Source organism: Opisthocomus hoazin, chromosome 23 (assembly GCF_030867145.1).
Source record: "Opisthocomus hoazin isolate bOpiHoa1 chromosome 23, bOpiHoa1.hap1, whole genome shotgun sequence".
NCBI classification, from domain to species: domain Eukaryota; kingdom Metazoa; phylum Chordata; class Aves; order Opisthocomiformes; family Opisthocomidae; genus Opisthocomus; species Opisthocomus hoazin.
Genome location: NC_134436.1, coordinates 2,340,627 through 2,363,316, shown reverse-complemented (window position 1 = coordinate 2,363,316; position 22,690 = coordinate 2,340,627).

The following is a 22,690-nucleotide window of genomic DNA, read 5'->3' as shown; positions in this document are numbered from 1 at the left end:
ATCTGCCCATGGCAGTGCTCGCACAGAGGCACAGAGAATGGGGCTGCTTGCTTGTCTTGCCACCTCAAACTTCAAACGTAGCCTGGGAAACTTGGTGTCCCAGCCAGGCTGCTTTCGCAGCCCTGCTCCGAAAGTGCGAACGTCTGCAGATAGCTGGCAGGCAGAAGGGGCTAGCCTGGAAAGCTGTTGCTCAGCCTCATCTGCCCATGGCACTGCTCGCACAGAGGCACAGAGAATGGGGCTGCTTGCTTATCTTCCCACTTGAAACTTCAAACGCATGCTGGGAATGGTGGTGTCCCTGCCAGGCTCCTATCACAGCCCTGCTCCGAAAGTGCGAACGTCTGCAGATAGCTGGCAGGCAGAAGGGGCTAGCCTGGAAAGCTGTTGCTCAGCCTCATCTGCCCATGGCACTGTTCGCATAGAGGCACAGAGAATGGGGCTGCTTGCTTATCTTGCCACTTGAAACTTCAAACGCATGCTGGGAATGGTGGTGTCCCTGCCAGGCTCCTGTCACAGCCCTGCTCCGAAAGTGCGAACGTCTGCAGATAGCTGGCAGGCAGAAGGGGCTAGCCTGGAAAGCTGTTGCTCAGCCTCATCTGCCCATGGCAGTGCTCGCACAGAGGCACAGAGAATGGGGCTGCTTGCTTGTCTTGCCACCTCAAACTTCAAACGTAGCCTGGGAAAGTTGGTGTCCCAGCCAGGCTGCTTTCGCAGCCCTGCTCCGAAAGTGCGAACGTCTGCAGATAGCTGGCAGCCAGAAGGTGCTAGCCTGGAAAGCTGTTGCTCAGCCTCATCTGCCCATGGCACTGCTCGCACAGAGGCACAGAGAATGGGGCTGCTTACTTATCTTGCCACTTGAAACTTCAAACGCATGCTGGGAATGGTGGTGTCCCTGCCAGGCTCCTATCACAGCCCTGCTCCGAAAGTGCGAACGTCTGCAGATAGCTGGCAGGCAGAAGGGGCTAGCCTGGAAAGCTGTTGCTCAGCCTCATCTGCCCATGGCAGTGCTCGGACAGAGGCACAGAGAATGGGGCTGCTTGCTTATCTTGCCACTTCAAACTTCAAACGTAGCCTGGGAAAGATGGTGTACCTGCTAGGCTCCTTTCGCAGCCCTGCTCTTGAAATGCGAACGTCTGCAGATAGCTGGCAGCCAGAAGGTGCTAGCCTGGAAAGCTGTTGATCAGCCTCATCTGCCCATGGCACTGTTCGCATAGAGGCACAGAGAATGGGGCTGCTTGCTTATCTTGCCACTTGAAACTTCAAACGCATGCTGGGAATGGTGGTGTCCCTGCCAGGCTCCTATCACAGCCCTGCTCCGAAAGTGCGAACGTCTGCAGATAGCTGGCAGCCAGAAGGGGCTAGCCTGGAAAGCTGTTGCTCAGCCTCATCTGCCCATGGCAGTGCTCGCACAGAGGCACAGAGAATGGGGCTGCTTGCTTGTCTTGCCACCTCAAACTTCAAACGTAGCCTGGGAAAGATGGTGTACCTGCTAGGCTCCTTTCGCAGCCCTGCTCTTGAAATGCGAACGTCTGCAGATAGCTGGCAGGCAGAAGGGGCTAGCCTGGAAAGCTGTTGCTCAGCCTCATCTGCCCATGGCACTGTTCGCATAGAGGCACAGAGAATGGGGCGGCTTGCTTATCTTGCCACTTGAAACTTCAAACGCATGCTGGGAATGGTGGTGTCCCTGCCAGGCTCCTATCACAGCCCTGCTCCGAAAGTGCGAACGTCTGCAGATAGCTGGCAGGCAGAAGGGGCTAGCCTGGAAAGCTGTTGCTCAGCCTCATCTGCCCATGGTACTGTTCGCATAGAGGCACAGAGAATGGGGCTGCTTTCTTATCTTGCCAATTGAAATTTCAAAAGCATGCTGGGAATGGTGGTGTCCCTGCCAGGCTCCTATCACAGCCCTGCTCCGAAAGTGCGAACGTCTGCAGATAGCTGGCAGGCAGAAGGGGCTATCCTGGAAAGCTGTTGCTCAGCCTCATCTGCCCATGGCACTGTTCGCATAGAGGCACAGAGAATGGGGCTGCTTGCTTATCTTGCCACTTGAAACTTCAAACGCATGCTGGGAATAGTGGTGTCCCTGCCAGGCTCCTATCACAGCCCTGCTCCGAAAGTGCGAACGTGTGCAGATAGCTGGCAGGCAGAAGGGGCTAGCCTGGAAAGCTGTTGCTCAGCCTCATCTGCCCATGGCAGTGCTCGCACAGAGGCACAGAGAATGGGGCTGCTTGCTTATCTTGCCACTTGAAACTTCAAACGCATGCTGGGAATGGTGGTGTCCCTGCCAGGATCCTATCACAGTCCTGCTCCGAAAGTGCGAACGTCTGCAGATAGCTGGCAGGCAGAAGGGGCTATCCTGGAAAGCTGTTGCTCAGCCTCATCTGCCCATGGCACTGTTCGCATAGAGGCACAGAGAACGGGGCTGCTTGCTTATCTTGCCACTTGAAACTTCAAACGCATGCTGGGAATGGTGGTGTCCCTGCCAGGCTCCTATCACAGCCCTGCTCCGAAAGTGCGAACGTCTGCAGGTAGCTGGCAGAAAGAAGGGGCTAGCCTGGAAAGCTGTTGCTCAGCCTCATCTGCCCATGGCAGTGCTCGCACAGAGGCATAGAGAATGGGGCTGCTTGCTTGTCTTGCCACCTCAAACTTCAAACGTAGCCTGGGAAAGTTGGTGTCCCAGCCAGGCTCCTTTCGCAGCGCTGCTCCGAAAGTGCGAACGTCTGCAGATAGCTGGCAGAAAGAAGGGGCTAGCCTGGAAAGCTGTGGCTCAGCATCATCTGCCCATGGCACTGTTCGCATAGAGGCACAGAGAATGGGGCTGCTTGCTTGTCTTGCCACCTCAAACTTCAAACGCATGCTGGGAATGGTGGTGTCCCAGCCAGGCTCCTATCGCAGCCCTGCTCCGAAAGTGCGAACGTCTGTAGATAGCTGGCAGGCAGAAGGTGCTAGCCTGGAAAGCTGTTGCTCAGCCTCATCTGCCCATGGCAGTGCTCGCACAGAGGCACAGAGAATGGGGCTCCTTGCTTGTCTTGCCACCTCAAACTTCAAACGTAGCCTGGGAAAGTTGGTGTCCCAGCCAGGCTCCTTTCGCAGCCCTGCTCCGAAAGTGCGAACGTCTGCAGATAGCTCGCAGCCCGAAGGTGCTAGCCTGGAAAGCTGTTGCTCAGCCTCATCTGCCCATGGCACTGTTCGCATAGAGGCACAGAGAATGGGGCTGCTTGCTTATCTTGCCACTTGAAACTTCAAACGCATGCTGGGAATGGTGGTGTCCCTGCCAGGCTCCTATCACAGCCCTGCTCCGAAAGTGCGAACGTCTGCAGATAGCTGGCAGGCAGAAGGTGCTAGCCTGGAAAGCTTTTGCTCAGCCTCATCTGCCCATGGCACTGCTCGCACAGAGGCACAGAGAATGGGGCTGCTTGCTTGTCTTGCCACCTCAAACTTCAAACGTAGCCTGGGAAAGATGGTGTACCTGCTAGGCTCCTTTCGCAGCCCTGCTCTTGAAATGCGAACGTCTGCAGATAGCTGGCAGCCAGAAGGGGCTAGCCTGGAAAGCTGTTGCTCAGCCTCATCTGCCCATGGCACTGTTCGCATAGAGGCACAGAGAATGGGGCGGCTTGCTTATCTTGCCACTTGAAACTTCAAACGCATGCTGGGAATGGTGGTGTCCCTGCCAGGCTCCTATCACAGCCCTGCTCCGAAAGTGCGAACGTCTGCAGATAGCTGGCAGGCAGAAGGGGCTAGCCTGGAAAGCTGTTGCTCAGCCTCATCTGCCCATGGCACTGTTCGCATAGAGGCACAGAGAATGGGGCTGCTTTCTTATCTTGCCACTTGAAATTTCAAAAGCATGCTGGGAATGGTGGTGTCCCTGCCAGGCTCCTATCACAGCCCTGCTCCGAAAGTGCGAACGTCTGCAGATAGCTGGCAGGCAGAAGGGGCTAGCCTGGAAAGCTGTTGCTCAGCCTCATCTGCCCATGGCACTGTTCGCATAGAGGCACAGAGAATGGGGCTGCTTGCTTATCTTGCCACTTGAAACTTCAAACGCATGCTGGGAATAGTGGTTTCCCTGCCAGGCTCCTATCACAGCCCTGCTCCGAAAGTGCGAACGTCTGCAGATAGCTGGCAGGCAGAAGGGGCTAGCCTGGAAAGCTGTTGCTCAGCCTCATCTGCCCATGGCAGTGCTCGCACAGAGGCACAGAGAATGGGGCTGCTTGCTTGCCTTGCCACTTCAAACTTCAAACGTAGCCTGGGAAAGTTGGTGTCCCAGCCAGGCTCCTTTCGCAGCCCTGCTCCGAAAGTGCGAACGTCTGCAGGTAGCTGGCAGGCAGAAGGTGCTAGCCTGGAAAGCTGTTGCTCAGCCTCATCTGCCCATGGCAGTGTTCGCACAGAGGCATAGAGAATGGGGCTGCTTGCTTGTCTTGCCACCTCAAACTTCAAACGTAGCCTGGGAAAGTTGGTGTCCCAGCCAGGCTCCTTTCGCAGCCCTGCTCCGAAAGAGCGAACGTCTGCAGATAGCTGGCAGGCAGAAGGGGCTATCCTGGAAAGCTGTTGCTGAGACTCATCTGCCCATGGCACTGTTCGCATAGAGGCACAGAGAATGGGGCTGCTTGCTTATCTTGCCACTTGAAACTTCAAAACGCATGCTGGGAGTCGTGGTGTCCCTGCCAGGCTCCTATCGCAGCCCTGCTCCGAAAGTGCGAACGTCTGCAGATAGCTGGCAGGCAGAAGGGGCTAGCCTGGAAAGCTGTTGCTCAGCCTCATCTGCCCATGGCAGTGCTCGCACAGAGGCACAGAGAATGGGGCTGCTTGCTTATCTTGCCACTTGAAACTTCAAACGCATGCTGGGAATGGTGGTGTCCCTGCCAGGCTCCTATCACAGTCCTGCTCCGAAAGTGCGAACGTCTGCAGATAGCTGGCAGGCAGAAGGGGCTAGCCTGGAAAGCTGTTGCTCAGCCTCATCTGCCCATGGCAGTGCTCGCACAGAGGCACAGAGAATGGGGCTGCTTGCTTGTCTTGCCACCTCAAACTTCAAACGTAGCCTGGGAAAGTTGGTGTCCCAGCCAGGCTGCTTTCGCAGCCCTGCTGCGAAAGTGCGAACGTCTGCAGATAGCTGGCAGGCAGAAGGGGCTAGCCTGGAAAGCTGTTGCTCAGCCTCATCTGCCCATGGCACTGCTCGCACAGAAGCACAGAGAATGGGGCTGCTTGCTTATCTTCCCACTTGAAACTTCAAACGCATGCTGGGAATGGTGGTGTCCCTGCCAGGCTCCTATCACAGCCCTGCTCCGAAAGTGCGAACGTCTGCAGATAGCTGGCAGGCAGAAGGGGCTAGCCTGGAAAGCTGTTGCTCAGCCTCATCTGCCCATGGCACTGTTCGCATAGAGGCACAGAGAATGGGGCTGCTTGCTTATCTTGCCACTTGAAACTTCAAACGCATGCTGGGAATGGTGGTGTCCCTGCCAGGCTCCTATCACAGCCCTGCTCCGAAAGTGCGAACGTCTGCAGATAGCTGGCAGGCAGAAGGTGCTAGCCTGGAAAGCTTTTGCTCAGCCTCATCTGCCCATGGCACTGCTCGCACAGAGGCACAGAGAATGGGGCTGCTTGCTTGTCTTGCCACCTCAAACTTCAAACGTAGCCTGGGAAAGATGGTGTACCTGCTAGGCTCCTTTCGCAGCCCTGCTCTTGAAATGCGAACGTCTGCAGATAGCTGGCAGGCAGAAGGGGCTAGCCTGGAAAGCTGTTGCTCAGCCTCATCTGCCCATGGCACTGTTCGCATAGAGGCACAGAGAATGGGGCGGCTTGCTTATCTTGCCACTTGAAACTTCAAACACATGCTGGGAATGGTGGTGTCCCTGCCAGGCTCCTATCACAGCCCTGCTCCGAAAGTGCGAACGTCTGCAGATAGCTGGCAGGCAGAAGGGGCTAGCCTGGAAAGCTGTTGCTCAGCCTCATCTGCCCATGGCACTGTTCGCATAGAGGCACAGAGAATGGGGCTGCTTTCTTATCTTGCCACTTGAAATTTCAAAAGCATGCTGGGAATGGTGTTGTCCCTGCCAGGCTCCTATCACAGCCCTGCTCCGAAAGCGCGAACGTGTGCAGATAGCTGGCAGGCAGAAGGGGCTAGCCTGGAAAGCTGTTGCTCAGCCTCATCTGCCCATGGCACTGCTCGCACAGAGGCACAGAGAATGGGGCTGCTTGCTTATCTTGCCACTTGAAACTTCAAACGCATGCTGGGAATGGTGGTGTCCCTGCCAGGATCCTATCACAGTCCTGCTCCGAAAGTGCGAACGTCTGCAGATAGCTGGCAGGCAGAAGGGGCTATCCTGGAAAGCTGTTGCTCAGCCTCATCTGCCCATGGCACTGTTCGCATAGAGGCACAGAGAACGGGGCTGCTTGCTTATCTTGCCACTTGAAACTTCAAACGCATGCTGGGAATGGTGGTGTCCCTGCCAGGCTCCTATCACAGGCCTGCTCCGAAAGTGCGAACGTCTGCAGGTAGCTGGCAGAAAGAAGGGGCTAGCCTGGAAAGCTGTTGCTCAGCCTCATCTGCCCATGGCAGTGCTCGCACAGAGGCATAGAGAATGGGGCTCCTTGCTTGTCTTGCCACCTCAAACTTCAAACGTAGCCTGGGAAAGTTGGTGTCCCAGCCAGGCTCCTTTCGCAGCCCTGCTCCGAAAGTGCGAACGTCTGCAGGTAGCTGGCAGGCAGAAGGTGCTAGCCTGGAAAGCTGTTGCTCAGCCTCATCTGCCCATGGCAGTGTTCGCACAGAGGCATAGAGAATGGGGCTGCTTGCTTGTCTTGCCACCTCAAACTTCAAACGTAGCCTGGGAAAGTTGGTGTCCCAGCCAGGCTCCTTTCGCAGCCCTGCTCCGAAAGAGCGAACGTCTGCAGATAGCTGGCAGGCAGAAGGGGCTATCCTGGAAAGCTGTTGCTGAGACTCATCTGCCCATGGCACTGTTCGCATAGAGGCACAGAGAATGGGGCTGCTTGCTTATCTTGCCACTTGAAACTTCAAACGCATGCTGGGAGTCGTGGTGTCCCTGCCAGGCTCCTATCGCAGCCCTGCTCCGAAAGTGCGAACGTCTGCAGATAGCTGGCAGGCAGAAGGGGCTAGCCTGGAAAGCTGTTGCTCAGCCTCATCTGCCCATGGCACTGTTCGCATAGAGGCACAGAGAATGGGGCTGCTTGCTTATCTTGCCACTTGAAACTTCAAACGCATGCTGGGAATGGTGGTGTCCCTGCCAGGCTCCTATCACAGTCCTGCTCCGAAAGTGCGAACGTCTGCAGATAGCTGGCAGGCAGAAGGGGCTATCCTGGAAAGCTGTTGCTCAGCCTCATCTGCCCATGGCAGTGCTCGCACAGAGGCACAGAGAATGGGGCTGCTTGCTTGTCTTGCCACCTCAAACTTCAAACGTAGCCTGGGAAAGTTGGTGTCCCAGCCAGGCTGCTTTCGCAGCCCTGCTCCGAAAGTGCGAACGTCTGCAGATAGCTGGCAGGCAGAAGGGGCTAGCCTGGAAAGCTGTTGCTCAGCCTCATCTGCCCATGGCACTGCTCGCACAGAAGCACAGAGAATGGGGCTGCTTGCTTATCTTCCCACTTGAAACTTCAAACGCATGCTGGGAATGGTGGTGTCCCTGCCAGGCTCCTATCACAGCCCTGCTCCGAAAGTGCGAACGTCTGCAGATAGCTGGCAGGCAGAAGGTGCTAGCCTGGAAAGCTTTTGCTCAGCCTCATCTGCCCATGGCACTGTTCGCACAGAGGCACAGAGAATGGGGCTGCTTGCTTGTCTTGCCACCTCAAACTTCAAACGTAGCCTGGGAAAGATGGTGTACCTGCTAGGCTCCTTTCGCAGCCCTGCTCTTGAAATGCGAACGTCTGCAGATAGCTGGCAGGCAGAAGGGGCTAGCCTGGAAAGCTGTTGCTCAGCCTCATCTGCCCATGGCACTGTTCGCATAGAGGCACAGAGAATGGGGCGGCTTGCTTATCTTGCCACTTGAAACTTCAAACGCATGCTGGGAATGGTGGTGTCCCTGCCAGGCTCCTATCACAGCCCTGCTCCGAAAGTGCGAACGTCTGCAGATAGCTGGCAGGCAGAAGGGGCTATCCTGGAAAGCTGTTGCTCAGCCTCATCTGCCCATGGCAGTGCTCGCACAGAGGCACAGAGAATGGGGCTGCTTGCTTGTCTTGCCACCTCAAACTTCAAACGTAGCCTGGGAAAGTTGGTGTCCCAGCCAGGCTGCTTTCGCAGCCCTGCTCCGAAAGTGCGAACGTCTGCAGATAGCTGGCAGGCAGAAGGGGCTAGCCTGGAAAGCTGTTGCTCAGCCTCATCTGCCCATGGCACTGCTCGCACAGAGGCACAGAGAATGGGGCTGCTTGCTTATCTTGCCACTTGAAATTTCAAACGCATGCTGGGAATAGTGGTGTCCCTGCCAGGCTCCTATCACAGCCCTGCTCCGAAAGTGCGAACGTCTGCAGATAGCTGGCAGCCAGAAGGGGCTAGCCTGGAAAGCTGTTGCTCAGCCTCATCTGCCCATGGCACTGTTCGCATAGAGGCACAGAGAATGGGGCTGCTTGCTTATCTTGCCACTTGAAACTTCAAACGCATGCTGGGAATTGTGGTGTCCCTGCCAGGCTCCTATCACAGCCCTGCTCCGAAAGTGCGAACGTCTGCAGATAGCTGGCAGGCAGAAGGGGCTATCCTGGAAAGCTGTTGCTCAGCCTCATCTGCCCATGGCAGTGCTCGCACAGAGGCACAGAGAATGGGGCTTCTTGCTTGTCTTGCCACCTCAAACTTCAAACGTAGCCTGGGAAAGTTGGTGTCCCAGACAGGCTCCTTTCGCAGCCCTGCTCCGAAAGTGCGAACGTCTGCAGATAGCTGGCAGGCAGAAGGTGCTAGCCTGGAAAGCTCTTGCTCAGCCTCATCTGCCCATGGCACTGTTCGCATAGAGGCACAGAGAATGGGGCTGCTTGCTTGTCTTGCCACCTCAAACTTCAAACGTAGCCTGGGAAATATGGTGTACCTGCCAAGCTCCTTTCGCAGCCCTGCTCTTGAAATGCGAACGTCTGCAGGTAGGTGGCAGGCAGAAGGGGCTATCCTGGAAAGCTGTTGCTCAGCCTCATCTGCCCATGGCACTGCTCGCACAGAGGCACAGAGAATGGGGCTCCTTGCTTGTCTTGCCACCTCAAACTTCAAACGTAGCCTGGGAAAGATGGTGTACCTGCTAGGCTCCTTTCGCAGCCCTGCTCTTGAAATGCGAACGTCTGCAGATAGCTGGCAGGCAGAAGGGGCTATCCTGGAAAGCTGTTGCTCAGCCTCATCTGCCCATGGCACTGTTCGCATAGAGGCACAGAGAATGGGGCTGCTTGCTTGTCTTGCCACCTCAAACTTCAAACGTAGCCTGGGAAAGATGGTGTACCTGCTAGGCTCCTTTCGCAGCCCTGCTCTTGAAATGCGAACGTCTGCAGATAGCTGGCAGCCAGAAGGGGCTATCCTGGAAAGCTGTTGCTCAGCCTCATCTGCCCATGGCACTGTTCGCATAGAGGCACAGAGAATGGGGCTGCTTGCTTATCTTGCCACTTGAAACTTCAAACGCATGCTGGGAATGGTGGTGTCCCTGCCAGGCTCCTATCACAGCCCTGCTCCGAAAGTGCGAACGTCTGCAGGTAGCTGGCAGCCAGAAGGTGCTAGCCTGGAAAGCTGTTGCTCAGCCTCATCTGCCCATGGCAGTGCTCGCACAGAGGCACAGAGAATGGGGCTGCTTGCTTGTCTTGCCACCTCAAACTTCAAACGTAGCCTGGGAAAGTTGGTGTCCCAGACAGGCTCCTTTCGCAGCCCTGCTCCGAAAGTGCGAACGTCTGCAGATAGCTGGCAGGCAGAAGGTGCTAGCCTGGAAAGCTGTTGCTCAGCCTCATCTGCCCATGGCACTGTTCGCATAGAGGCACAGAGAATGGGGCTGCTTGCTTGTCTTGCCACCTCAAACTTCAAACGTAGCCTAGGAAAGTTGGTGTCCCAGACAGGCTGCTTTCGCAGCCCTGCTCCGAAAGTGCGAACGTCTGCAGGTAGCTGTCAGCCAGAAGGGGCTAGCCTGGAAAGCTGTTGCTCAGCCTCATCTGCCCATGGCACTGTTCGCATAGAGGCACAGAGAATGGGGCTGCTTGCTTGTCTTGCCACCTCAAACTTCAAACGTAGCCTGGGAAATATGGTGTACCTGCCAAGCTCCTTTCGCAGCCCTGCTCTTGAAATGCGAACGTCTGCAGGTAGGTGGCAGGCAGAAGGGGCTATCCTGGAAAGCTGTTGCTCAGCCTCATCTGCCCATGGCACTGCTCGCACAGAGGCACAGAGAATGGGGCTCCTTGCTTGTCTTGCCACCTCAAACTTCAAACGTAGCCTGGGAAAGATGGTGTACCTGCTAGGCTCCTTTCGCAGCCCTGCTCTTGAAATGCGAACGTCTGCAGATAGCTGGCAGCCAGAAGGGGCTATCCTGGAAAGCTGTTGCTCAGCCTCATCTGCCCATGGCACTGTTCGCATAGAGGCACAGAGAATGGGGCTGCTTGCTTGTCTTGCCACCTCAAACTTCAAACGTAGCCTGGGAAAGATGGTGTACCTGCTAGGCTCCTTTCGCAGCCCTGCTCTTGAAATGCGAACGTCTGCAGATAGCTGGCAGCCAGAAGGGGCTATCCTGGAAAGCTGTTGCTCAGCCTCATCTGCCCATGGCACTGTTCGCATAGAGGCACAGAGAATGGGGCTGCTTGCTTATCTTGCCACTTGAAAATTCAAACGCATGCTGGGAATGGTGGTGTCCCTGCCAGGCTCCTATCACAGCCCTGCTCCGAAAGTGCGAACGTCTGCAGGTAGCTGGCAGCCAGAAGGTGCTAGCCTGGAAAGCTGTTGCTCAGCCTCATCTGCCCATGGCAGTGCTCGCACAGAGGCACAGAGAATGGGGCTGCTTGCTTGTCTTGCCACCTCAAACTTCAAACGTAGCCTGGGAAAGTTGGTGTCCCAGACAGGCTCCTTTCGCAGCCCTGCTCCGAAAGTGCGAACGTCTGCAGATAGCTGGCAGGCAGAAGGTGCTAGCCTGGAAAGCTGTTGCTCAGCCTCATCTGCCCATGGCACTGTTCGCATAGAGGCACAGAGAATGGGGCTGCTTGCTTGTCTTGCCACCTCAAACTTCAAACGTAGCCTAGGAAAGTTGGTGTCCCAGACAGGCTGCTTTCGCAGCCCTGCTCCGAAAGTGCGAACGTCTGCAGGTAGCTGTCAGCCAGAAGGGGCTAGCCTGGAAAGCTGTTGCTCAGCCTCATCTGCCCATGGCACTGTTCGCATAGAGGCACAGAGAATGGGGCTGCTTGCTTATCTTGCCACTTGAAACTTCAAACGCATGCTGGTAAAGTTGGTGTCCCAGCCAGGCTCCTTTCGCAGCCCTGCTCCGAAAGTGCGAACGTCTGCAGATAGCTGGCAGCCAGAAGGGGCTAGCCTGGAAAGCTGTTGCTCAGTCTCATCTGCCCATGGCACTGCTCGCACAGAGGCACAGAGAATGGGGCTCCTTGCTTGTCTTGCCACCTCAAACTTCAAACGTAGCCTGGGAAAGATGGTGTACCTGCTCGGCTCCTTTCGCAGCCCTGCTCTTGAAATGCGAACGTCTGCAGATAGCTGGCAGCCAGAAGGGGCTAGCCTGGAAAGCTGTTGCTCAGCCTCATCTGCCCATGGCACTGTTCGCATAGAGGCACAGAGAATGGGGCTGCTTGCTTATCTTGCCACTTGAAACTTCAAACGCATGCTGGGAATGGTGGTGTCCCTGCCAGGCTCCTATCACAGCCCTGCTCCGAAAGTGCGAACGTCTGCAGGTAGCTGGCAGCCAGAAGGTGCTAGCCTGGAAAGCTGTTGCTCAGCCTCATCTGCCCATGGCACTGCTCGCACAGAGGCACAGAGAATGGGGCTCCTTGCTTGTCTTGCCACCTCAAACTTCAAACGTAGCCTGGGAAAGATAGTGTACCTGCTAGGCTCCTTTCGCAGCCCTGCTCTTGAAATGCGAACGTCTGCAGATAGCTGGCAGCCAGAAGGGGCTAGCCTGGAAAGCTGGTGCTCAGCCTCATCTGCCCATGGCACTGTTCGCATAGAGGCACAGAGAATGGGGCTGCTTGCTTGTCTTGCCACCTCAAACTTCAAACGCATGCTGGGAATGGTGGTGTCCCTGCCAGGCTCCTATCACAGCCCTGCTCCCAAAGTGCGAACGTCTGCAGGTAGCTGGCAGCCAGAAGGTGCTAGCCTGGAAAGCTGTTGCTCAGCCTCATCTGCCCATGGCAGTGCTCGCACAGAGGCACAGAGAATGGGGCTGCTTGCTTGTCTTGCCACCTCAAACTTCAAACGTAGCCTGGGAAAGTTGGTGTCCCAGCCAGGCTCCTTTCGCAGCTCTGCTCGGAAAGTGCGAACGTCTGCAGATAGCTGGCAGGCAGAAGGGGCTAGCCTGGAAAGATGTTGCTCAGCCTCATCTGCCCATGGCACTGTTCGCATAGAGGCACAGAGAATGGGACTGCTTGCTTATCTTGCCACTTGGAACTTCAAACGCATGCTGGGAATGGTGGTGTCCCTGCCAGGCTCCTATCACAGCCCTGCTCCGAAAGTGCGAACGTCTGCAGATAGCTGGCAGGAGGAAGGTGCTAGCCTGGAAAGCTGTTGCTCAGCCTCATCTGCCCATGGCAGTGCTCGCACAGAGGCACAGAGAATGGGGCTGCTTGCTTGTCTTGCCACCTCAAACTTCAAACGTAGCCTGGGAAAGTTGGTGTCCCAGCCAGGCTCCTTTCGCAGCCCTGCTCCGAAAGTGCGAACGTCTGCAGATAGCTGGCAGCCAGAAGGGGCTAGCCTGGAAAGCTGTTGCTCAGCCTCATCTGCCCATGGCACTGTTCGCATAGAGGCACAGAGAATGGGGCTCCTTGCTTATCATGCCACTTGAAACTTCAAACGCATGCTGGGAATGGTGGTGTCCCTGCCAGGCTCCTTTGGCAGCCCTGCTCCGAAAGTGCGAACGTCTGCAGATAGCTGGCAGCCAGAAGGGGCTAGCCTGGAAAGCTGTTGCTCAGCCTCATCTGCCCATGGCACTGCTCGCACAGAGGCACAGAGAATGGGGCTGCTTGCTTGTCTTGCCACCTCAAACTTCAAACGCATGCTGGGAATGGTGGTGTCCCAGCCAGGCTCCTTTCGCAGCTCTGCTCCGAAAGTGCGAACGTCTGCAGATAGCTGGCAGCCAGAAGGTGCTATCCTGGAAAGCTGTTGCTCAGCCTCATCTGCCCATGGCACTGTTCGCATAGAGGCACAGAGAATGGGGCTGCTTGCTTATCTTGCCACCTCAAACTTCAAACGCATGCTGGGAATGGTGGTGTCCCTGCCAGGCTCCTATCACAGCCCTGCTCCGAAAGTGCGAACGTCTGCAGATAGCTGGCAGGCAGAAGGTGCTAGCCTGGAAAGCTGTTGCTCAGCCTCATCTGCCCATGGCACTGCTCGCACAGAGGCACAGAGAATGGGGCTGCTTGCTTGACTTGCCACCTCAAACTTCAAACGTATCCTGGGAATGTTGGTGTCCCAGCCAGGCTCCTTTCGCAGCCCTGCTCCGAAAGTGCGAACGTCTGCAGATAGCTGGCACGCAGAAGGGGCTAGCCTGGAAAGCTGTTGCTCAGTCTCATCTGCCCATGGCACTGTTCGCATAGAGGCACACAGAATGGGGCTGCTTGCTTGTCTTGCCACCTCAAACTTCAAATGTTGCCTGGGAAAGATGGTGTACCTGCTAGGCTCCTTTCGCAGCCCTGCTCTTGAAATGCGAACGTCTGCAGATAGCTGGCAGGCAGAAGGGGCTAGCCTGGAAAGATGTTGCTCAGCCTCATCTGCCCATGGCACTGTTCGCATAGAGGCACAGAGAATGGGGCTGCTTGCTTATCTTGCCACTTGAAACTTCAAACGCATGCTGGGAATGGTGGTGTCCCTGCCAGGCTCCTATCACAGCCCTGCTCCGAAAGTGCGAACGTCTGCAGATAGCTGGCAGGCAGAAGGGGCTAGCCTGGAAAGCTGTTGCTCAGCCTCATCTGCCCATGGCACTGTTCGCATAGAGGCACAGAGAATGGGGCTGCTTGCTTATCTTGCCACTTGAAACTTCAAACGCATGCTGGGAATGGTGGTGTCCCTGCCAGGCTCCTATCACAGCCCTGCTCCGAAAGTGCGAACGTCTGCAGATAGCTGGCAGGCAGAAGGGGCTAGCCTGGAAAGCTGTTGCTCAGCCTCATCTGCCCATGGCACTGCTCGCACAGAGGCACAGAGAATGGGGCTGCTTGCTTGTCTTGCCACCTCAAACTTCAAACGTAGCCTGGGAAAGTTGGTGTCCCAGCCAGGCTCCTTTCGCAGCCCTGCTCCGAAAGTGCGAACGTCTGCAGGTAGCTGGCAGCCAGAAGGGGCTATCCTGGAAAACTGTTGCTCAGCATCATCTGCCCATGGCACTGCTCGCACAGAGGCACAGAGAATGGGGCTCCTTGCTTGTCTTGCCACCTCAAACTTCAAACGTAGCCTGGGAAAGATGGTGTACCTGCTAGGCTCCTTTCGCAGCCCTGCTCTTGAAATGCGAACGTCTGCAGATAGCTGGCAGCCAGAAGGGGCTAGCCTGGAAAGCTGTTGCTCAGCCTCATCTGCCCATGGCACTGTTCGCATAGAGGCACAGAGAATGGGGCTGCTTGCTTATCTTGCCACTTGAAACTTCAAACGCATGCTGGGAATGGTGGTGTCCCTGCCAGGCTCCTATCACAGCCCTGCTCCGAAAGTGCGAACGTCTGCAGGTAGCTGGCAGCCAGAAGGTGCTGGCCTGGAAAGCTGTTGCTCAGCCTCATCTGCCCATGGCAGTGCTCGCACAGAGGCATAGAGAATGGGGCTGCTTGCTTGTCTTGCCACCTCAAACTTCAAACGTAGCCTGGGAAAGTTGGTGTCCCAGCCAGGCTCCTTTCGCAGCTCTGCTCGGAAAGTGCGAACGTCTGCAGATAGCTGGCAGGCAGAAGGGGCTAGCCTGGAAAGCTGTTGCTCAGCCTCATCTGCCCATGGCACTGTTCGCATAGAGGCACAGAGAATGGGGCTGCTTGCTTATCTTGCCACCTCAAACTTCAAACGCATGCTGGGAATGGTGGTGTCCCTGCCAGGCTCCTATCGCAGCCCTGCTCCGAAAGTGCGAACGTCTGCAGATGGCTGGCAGGCAGAAAGGGCTAGCCTGGAAAGCTGTTGCTCAGCCTCATCTGCCCATGGCACTGTTCGCATAGAGGCACAGAGAATGGGGCTCCTTGCTTGTCTTGCCACCTCAAACTTCAAACGTAGCCTGGGAAATATGGTGTACCTGCCAAGCTCCTTTCGCAGCCCTGCTCTTGAAATGCGAACGTCTGCAGGTAGGTGGCAGGCAGAAGGGGCTATCCTGGAAAGCTGTTGCTCAGCCTCATCTGCCCATGGCACTGCTCGCACAGAGGCACAGAGAATGGGGCTCCTTGCTTGTCTTGCCACCTCAAACTTCAAACGTAGCCTGGGAAAGATGGTGTACCTGCTAGGCTCCTTTCGCAGCCCTGCTCTTGAAATGCGAACGTCTGCAGATAGCTGGCAGGCAGAAGGGGCTATCCTGGAAAGCTGTTGCTCAGCCTCATCTGCCCATGGCACTGTTCGCATAGAGGCACAGAGAATGGGGCTGCTTGCTTGTCTTGCCACCTCAAACTTCAAACGTAGCCTGGGAAAGATGGTGTACCTGCTAGGCTCCTTTCGCAGCCCTGCTCTTGAAATGCGAACGTCTGCAGATAGCTGGCAGCCAGAAGGGGCTATCCTGGAAAGCTGTTGCTCAGCCTCATCTGCCCATGGCACTGTTCGCATAGAGGCACAGAGAATGGGGCTGCTTGCTTATCTTGCCACTTGAAACTTCAAACGCATGCTGGGAATGGTGGTGTCCCTGCCAGGCTCCTATCACAGCCCTGCTCCGAAAGTGCGAACGTCTGCAGGTAGCTGGCAGCCAGAAGGTGCTAGCCTGGAAAGCTGTTGCTCAGCCTCATCTGCCCATGGCAGTGCTCGCACAGAGGCACAGAGAATGGGGCTGCTTGCTTGTCTTGCCACCTCAAACTTCAAACGTAGCCTGGGAAAGTTGGTGTCCCAGACAGGCTCCTTTCGCAGCCCTGCTCCGAAAGTGCGAACGTCTGCAGATAGCTGGCAGGCAGAAGGTGCTAGCCTGGAAAGCTGTTGCTCAGCCTCATCTGCCCATGGCACTGTTCGCATAGAGGCACAGAGAATGGGGCTGCTTGCTTGTCTTGCCACCTCAAACTTCAAACGTAGCCTAGGAAAGTTGGTGTCCCAGACAGGCTGCTTTCGCAGCCCTGCTCCGAAAGTGCGAACGTCTGCAGATAGCTGTCAGCCAGAAGGGGCTATCCTGGAAAGCTGTTGCTCAGCCTCATCTGCCCATGGCACTGTTCGCATAGAGGCACAGAGAATGGGGCTGCTTGCTTATCTTGCCACTTGAAACTTCAAACGCATGCTGGGAAAGTTGGTGTCCCAGCCAGGCTCCTTTCGCAGCCCTGCTCCGAAAGTGCGAACGTCTGCAGATAGCTGGCAGCCAGAAGGGGCTAGCCTGGAAAGCTGTTGCTCAGCATCATCTGCCCATGGCACTGCTCGCACAGAGGCACAGAGAATGGGGCTCCTTGCTTGTCTTGCCACCTCAAACTTCAAACGTAGCCTGGGAAAGATGGTGTACCTGCTCGGCTCCTTTCGCAGCCCTGCTCTTGAAATGCGAACGTCTGCAGATAGCTGGCAGGCAGAAGGGGCTAGCCTGGAAAGCTGTTGCTCAGCCTCATCTGCCCATGGCACTGTTCGCATAGAGGCACAGAGAATGGGGCTGCTTGCTTATCTTGCCACTTGAAACTTCAAACGCATGCTGGGAATGGTGGTGTCCCTGCCAGGCTCCTATCACAGCCCTGCTCCGAAAGTGCGAACGTCTGCAGGTAGCTGGCAGCCAGAAGGTGCTAGCCTGGAAAGCTGTTGCTCAGCCTCATCTGCCCATGGCACTGCTCGCACAGAGGCACAGAGAATGGGGCTCCTTGCTTGTCTTGCCACCTCAAACTTCAAACGTAGCCTGGGAAAGATAGTGTACCTGCTAGGCTCCTTTCGCAGCCCTGCTCTTGAAATGCGAACGTCTGCAGATAGCTGGCAGCCAGAAGGGGCTAGCCTGGAAAGCTGTTGCTCAGCCTCATCTGCCCATGGCACTGTTCGCATAGAGGCACAGAGAATGGGGCTGCTTGCTTATCTTGCCACTTGAAACTTCAAACGCATGCTGGGAATGGTGGTGTCCCTGCCAGGCTCCTATCACAGCCCTGCTCCGAAAGTGCGAACGTCTGCAGGTAGCTGGAAGCCAGAAGGTGCTAGCCTGGAAAGCTGTTGCTCAGCCTCATCTGCCCATGGCAGTGCTCGCACAGAGGCATAGAGAATGGGGCTGCTTGCTTGTCTTGCCACCTCAAACTTCAAACGTAGCCTGGGAAAGTTGGTGTCCCAGCCAGGCTCCTTTCGCAGCTCTGCTCGGAAAGTGCGAACGTCTGCAGATAGCTGGCAGGCAGAAGGGGCTAGCCTGGAAAGATGTTGCTCAGCCTCATCTGCCCATGGCACTGTTCGCATAGAGGCACAGAGAATGGGACTGCTTGCTTATCTTGCCACTTCAAACTTCAAACGCATGCTGGGAATGGTGGTGTCCCTGCCAGGCTCCTATCGCAGCCCTGCTCCGAAAGTGCGAACGTCTGCAGATAGCTGGCAGGCAGAAGGGGCTAGCCTGGAAAGCTGTTGCTCAGCCTCATCTGCCCATGGCACAGTTCGCATAGAGGCACAGAGAATGGGGCTGCTTGCTTGTCTTGCCACCTCAAACTTCAAACGTAGCCTGGGAAAGTTTGTGTCCCAGCCAGGCTGCTTTCGCAGCCCTGCTCCGAAAGTGCGAACGTCTGCAGATAGCTGGCAGGCAGAAGGGGCTAGCCTGGAAAGCTGTTGCTCAGCCTCATCTGCCCATGGCACTGTTCGCATAGAGGCACAGAGAATGGGGCTGCTTGCTTATCTTGCCACTTGGAACTTCAAACGCATGCTGGGAATGGTGGTGTCCCTGCCAGGCTCCTATCACAGCCCTGCTCCGAAAGTGCGAACGTCTGCAGATAGCTGGGAGGAGGAAGGTGCTAGCCTGGAAAGCTGTTGCTCAGCCTCATCTGCCCATGGCAGTGCTCGCACAGAGGCACAGAGAATGGGGCTGCTTGCTTGTCTTGCCACCTCAAACTTCAAACGTAGCCTGGGAAAGTTGGTGTCCCAGCCAGGCTCCTTTCGCAGCCCTGCTCCGAAAGTGCGAACGTCTGCAGATAGCTGGCAGCCAGAAGGGGCTAGCCTGGAAAGCTGTTGCTCAGCCTCATCTGCCCATGGCACTGTTCGCATAGAGGCACAGAGAATGGGGCTCCTTGCTTATCATGCCACTTGAAACTTCAAACGCATGCTGGGAACGGTGGTGTCCCTGCCAGGCTCCTTTGGCAGCCCTGCTCCGAAAGTGCGAACGTCTGCAGATAGCTGGCAGCCAGAAGGGGCTAGCCTGGAAAGCTGTTGCTCAGCCTCATCTGCCCATGGCACTGCTCGCACAGAGGCACAGAGAATGGGGCTCCTTGCTTGTCTTGCCACCTCAAACTTCAAACGCATGCTGGGAATGGTGGTGTCCCAGCCAGGCTCCTTTCGCAGCTCTGCTCCGAAAGTGCGAACGTCTGCAGATAGCTGGCAGCCAGAAGGTGCTATCCTGGAAAGCTGTTGCTCAGCCTCATCTGCCCATGGCACTGTTCGCATAGAGGCACAGAGAATGGGGCTGCTTGCTTATCTTGCCACCTCAAACTTCAAACGCATGCTGGGAATGGTGGTGTCCCTGCCAGGCTCCTATCACAGCCCTGCTCCGAAAGTGCGAACGTCTGCAGATAGCTGGCAGGCAGAAGGTGCTAGCCTGGAAAGCTGTTGCTCAGCCTCATCTGCCCATGGCAGTGCTCGCACAGAGGCACAGAGAATGGGGCTGCTTGCTTGACTTGCCACCTCAAACTTCAAACGTATCCTGGGAATGTTGGTGTCCCAGCCAGGCTTCTTTCGCAGCCCTGCTCCGAAAGTGCGAACGTCTGCAGATAGCTGGCAGGCAGAAGGTGCTAGCCTGGAAAGCTGTTGCTCAGTCTCATCTGCCCATGGCACTGTTCGCATAGAGGCACACAGAATGGGGCTGCTTGCTTGTCTTGCCACCTCAAACTTCAAATGTTGCCTGGGAAAGATGGTGTACCTGCTAGGCTCCTTTCGCAGCCCTGCTCTTGAAATGCGAACGTCTGCAGATAGCTGGCAGGCAGAAGGGGCTAGCCTGGAAAGCTGTTGCTCAGCCTCATCTGCCCATGGCACTGTTCGCATAGAGGCACAGAGAATGGGGCTGCTTGCTTATCTTGCCACTTGAAACTTCAAACGCATGCTGGGAATGGTGGTGTCCCTGCCAGGCTCCTATCACAGCCCTGCTCCGAAAGTGCGAACGTCTGCAGATAGCTGGCAGCCAGAAGGGGCTAGCCTGGAAAGCTGTTGCTCAGCCTCATCTGCCCATGGCACTGTTCGCATAGAGGCACAGAGAATGGGGCTGCTTGCTTATCTTGCCACTTGAAACTTCAAACGCATGCTGGGAATGGTGGTGTCCCTGCCAGGCTCCTATCACAGCCCTGCTCCGAAAGTGCGAACGTCTGCAGATAGCTGGCAGGCAGAAGGGGCTAGCCTGGAAAGCTGTTGCTCAGCCTCATCTGCCCATGGCACTGCTCGCACAGAGGCACAGAGAATGGGGCTGCTTGCTTGTCTTGCCACTTCAAACTTCAAACGTAGCCTGGGAAAGTTGGTGTCCCAGCCAGGCTCCTTTCGCAGCCCTGCTCCGAAAGTGCGAACGTCTGCAGGTAGCTGGCAGCCAGAAGGGGCTATCCTGGAAAACTGTTGCTCAGCATCATCTGCCCATGGCACTGCTCGCACAGAGGCACAGAGAATGGGGCTCCTTGCTTGTCTTGCCACCTCAAACTTCAAACGTAGCCTGGGAAAGATGGTGTACCTGCTAGGCTCCTTTCGCAGCCCTGCTCTTGAAATGCGAACGTCTGCAGATAGCTGGCAGGCAGAAGGGGCTAGCCTGGAAAGCTGTTGCTCAGCCTCATCTGCCCATGGCACTGTTCGCATAGAGGCACAGAGAATGGGGCTGCTTGCTTGTCTTGCCACTTGGAACTTCAAACGCATGCTGGGAATGGTGGTGTCCCTGCCAGGCTCCTATCACAGCCCTGCTCCGAAAGTGCGAACGTCTGCAGATAGCTGGCAGGAGGAAGGTGCTAGCCTGGAAAGCTGTTGCTCAGCCTCATCTGCCCATGGCAGTGCTCGCACAGAGGCACAGAGAATGGGGCTGCTTGCTTGTCTTGCCACCTCAAACTTCAAACGTAGCCTGGGAAAGTTGGTGTCCCAGCCAGGCTCCTTTCGCAGCCCTGCTCCGAAAGTGCGAACGTCTGCAGATAGCTGGCAGCCAGAAGGGGCTAGCCTGGAAAGCTGTTGCTCAGCCTCATCTGCCCATGGCACTGTTCGCATAGAGGCACAGAGAATGGGGCTCCTTGCTTATCATGCCACTTGAAACTTCAAACGCATGCTGGGAATGGTGGTGTCCCTGCCAGGCTCCTTTGGCAGCCCTGCTCCGAAAGTGCGAACGTCTGCAGATAGCTGGCAGCCAGAAGGGGCTAGCCTGGAAAGCTGTTGCTCAGCCTCATCTGCCCATGGCACTGCTCGCACAGAGGCACAGAGAATGGGGCTCCTTGCTTGTCTTGCCACCTCAAACTTCAAACGCATGCTGGGAATGGTGGTGTCCCAGCCAGGCTCCTTTCGCAGCTCTGCTCCGAAAGTGCGAACGTCTGCAGATAGCTGGCAGCCAGAAGGTGCTATCCTGGAAAGCTGTTGCTCAGCCTCATCTGCCCATGGCACTGTTCGCATAGAGGCACAGAGAATGGGGCTGCTTGCTTATCTTGCCACCTCAAACTTCAAACGCATGCTGGGAATGGTGGTGTCCCTGCCAGGCTCCTATCACAGCCCTGCTCCGAAAGTGCGAACGTCTGCAGATAGCTGGCAGGCAGAAGGTGCTAGCCTGGAAAGCTGTTGCTCAGCCTCATCTGCCCATGGCACTGCTCGCACAGAGGCACAGAGAATGGGGCTGCTTGCTTGACTTGCCACCTCAAACTTCAAACGTAGCCTGTGAATGGTGGTGTCCCAGACAGGCTCCTTTCGCAGCCCTGCTCCGAAAGTGCGAACGTCTGCAGATAGCTGGCAGGCAGAAGGTGCTAGCCTGGAAAGCTGTTGCTCAGTCTCATCTGCCCATGGCACTGTTCGCATAGAGGCACACAGAATGGGGCTGCTTGCTTGTCTTGCCACCTCAAACTTCAAATGTTGCCTGGGAAAGATGGTGTACCTGCTAGGCTCCTTTCGCAGCCCTGCTCTTGAAATGCGAACGTCTGCAGATAGCTGGCAGGCAGAAGGGGCTAGCCTGGAAAGATGTTGCTCAGCCTCATCTGCCCATGGCACTGTTCGCATAGAGGCACAGAGAATGGGGCTGCTTGCTTATCTTGCCACTTGAAACTTCAAACGCATGCTGGGAATGGTGGTGTCCCTGCCAGGCTCCTATCACAGCCCTGCTCCGAAAGTGCGAACGTCTGCAGATAGCTGGCAGGCAGAAGGGGCTAGCCTGGAAAGCTGTTGCTCAGCCTCATCTGCCCATGGCACTGTTCGCATAGAGGCACAGAGAATGGGGCTGCTTGCTTATCTTGCCACTTGAAACTTCAAACGCATGCTGGGAATGGTGGTGTCCCTGCCAGGCTCCTATCACAGCCCTGCTCCGAAAGTGCGAACGTCTGCAGATAGCTGGCAGGCAGAAGGGGCTAGCCTGGAAAGCTGTTGCTCAGCCTCATCTGCCCATGGCACTGCTCACACAGAGGCACACAGAATGGGGCTGCTTGCTTGTCTTGCCACCTCAAACTTCAAACGTAGCCTGGGAAAGTTGGTGTCCCAGCCAGGCTCCTTTCGCAGCCCTGCTCCGAAAGTGCGAACGTCTGCAGTTAGCTGGCAGCCAGAAGGGGCTATCCTGGAAAACTGTTGCTCAGCATCATCTGCCCATGGCACTGCTCGCACAGAGGCACAGAGAATGGGGCTCCTTGCTTGTCTTGCCACCTCAAACTTCAAACGTAGCCTGGGAAAGATGGTGTACCTGCTAGGCTCCTTTCGCAGCCCTGCTCTTGAAATGCGAACGTCTGCAGATAGCTGGCAGCCAGAAGGGGCTATCCTGGAAAGCTGTTGCTCAGCCTCATCTGCCCATGGCACTGTTCGCATAGAGGCACAGAGAATGGGGCTGCTTGCTTATCTTGCCACTTGAAACTTCAAACGCATGCTGGGAATGGTGGTGTCCCTGCCAGGCTCCTATCACAGCCCTGCTCCGAAAGTGCGAACGTCTGCAGGTAGCTGGCAGCCAGAAGGTGCTAGCCTGGAAAGCTGTTGCTCAGCCTCATCTGCCCATGGCAGTGCTCGCACAGAGGCATAGAGAATGGGGCTGCTTGCTTGACTTGCCACCTCAAACTTCAAACGTAGCCTGGGAAAGTTGGTGTCCCAGCCAGGCTCCTTTCG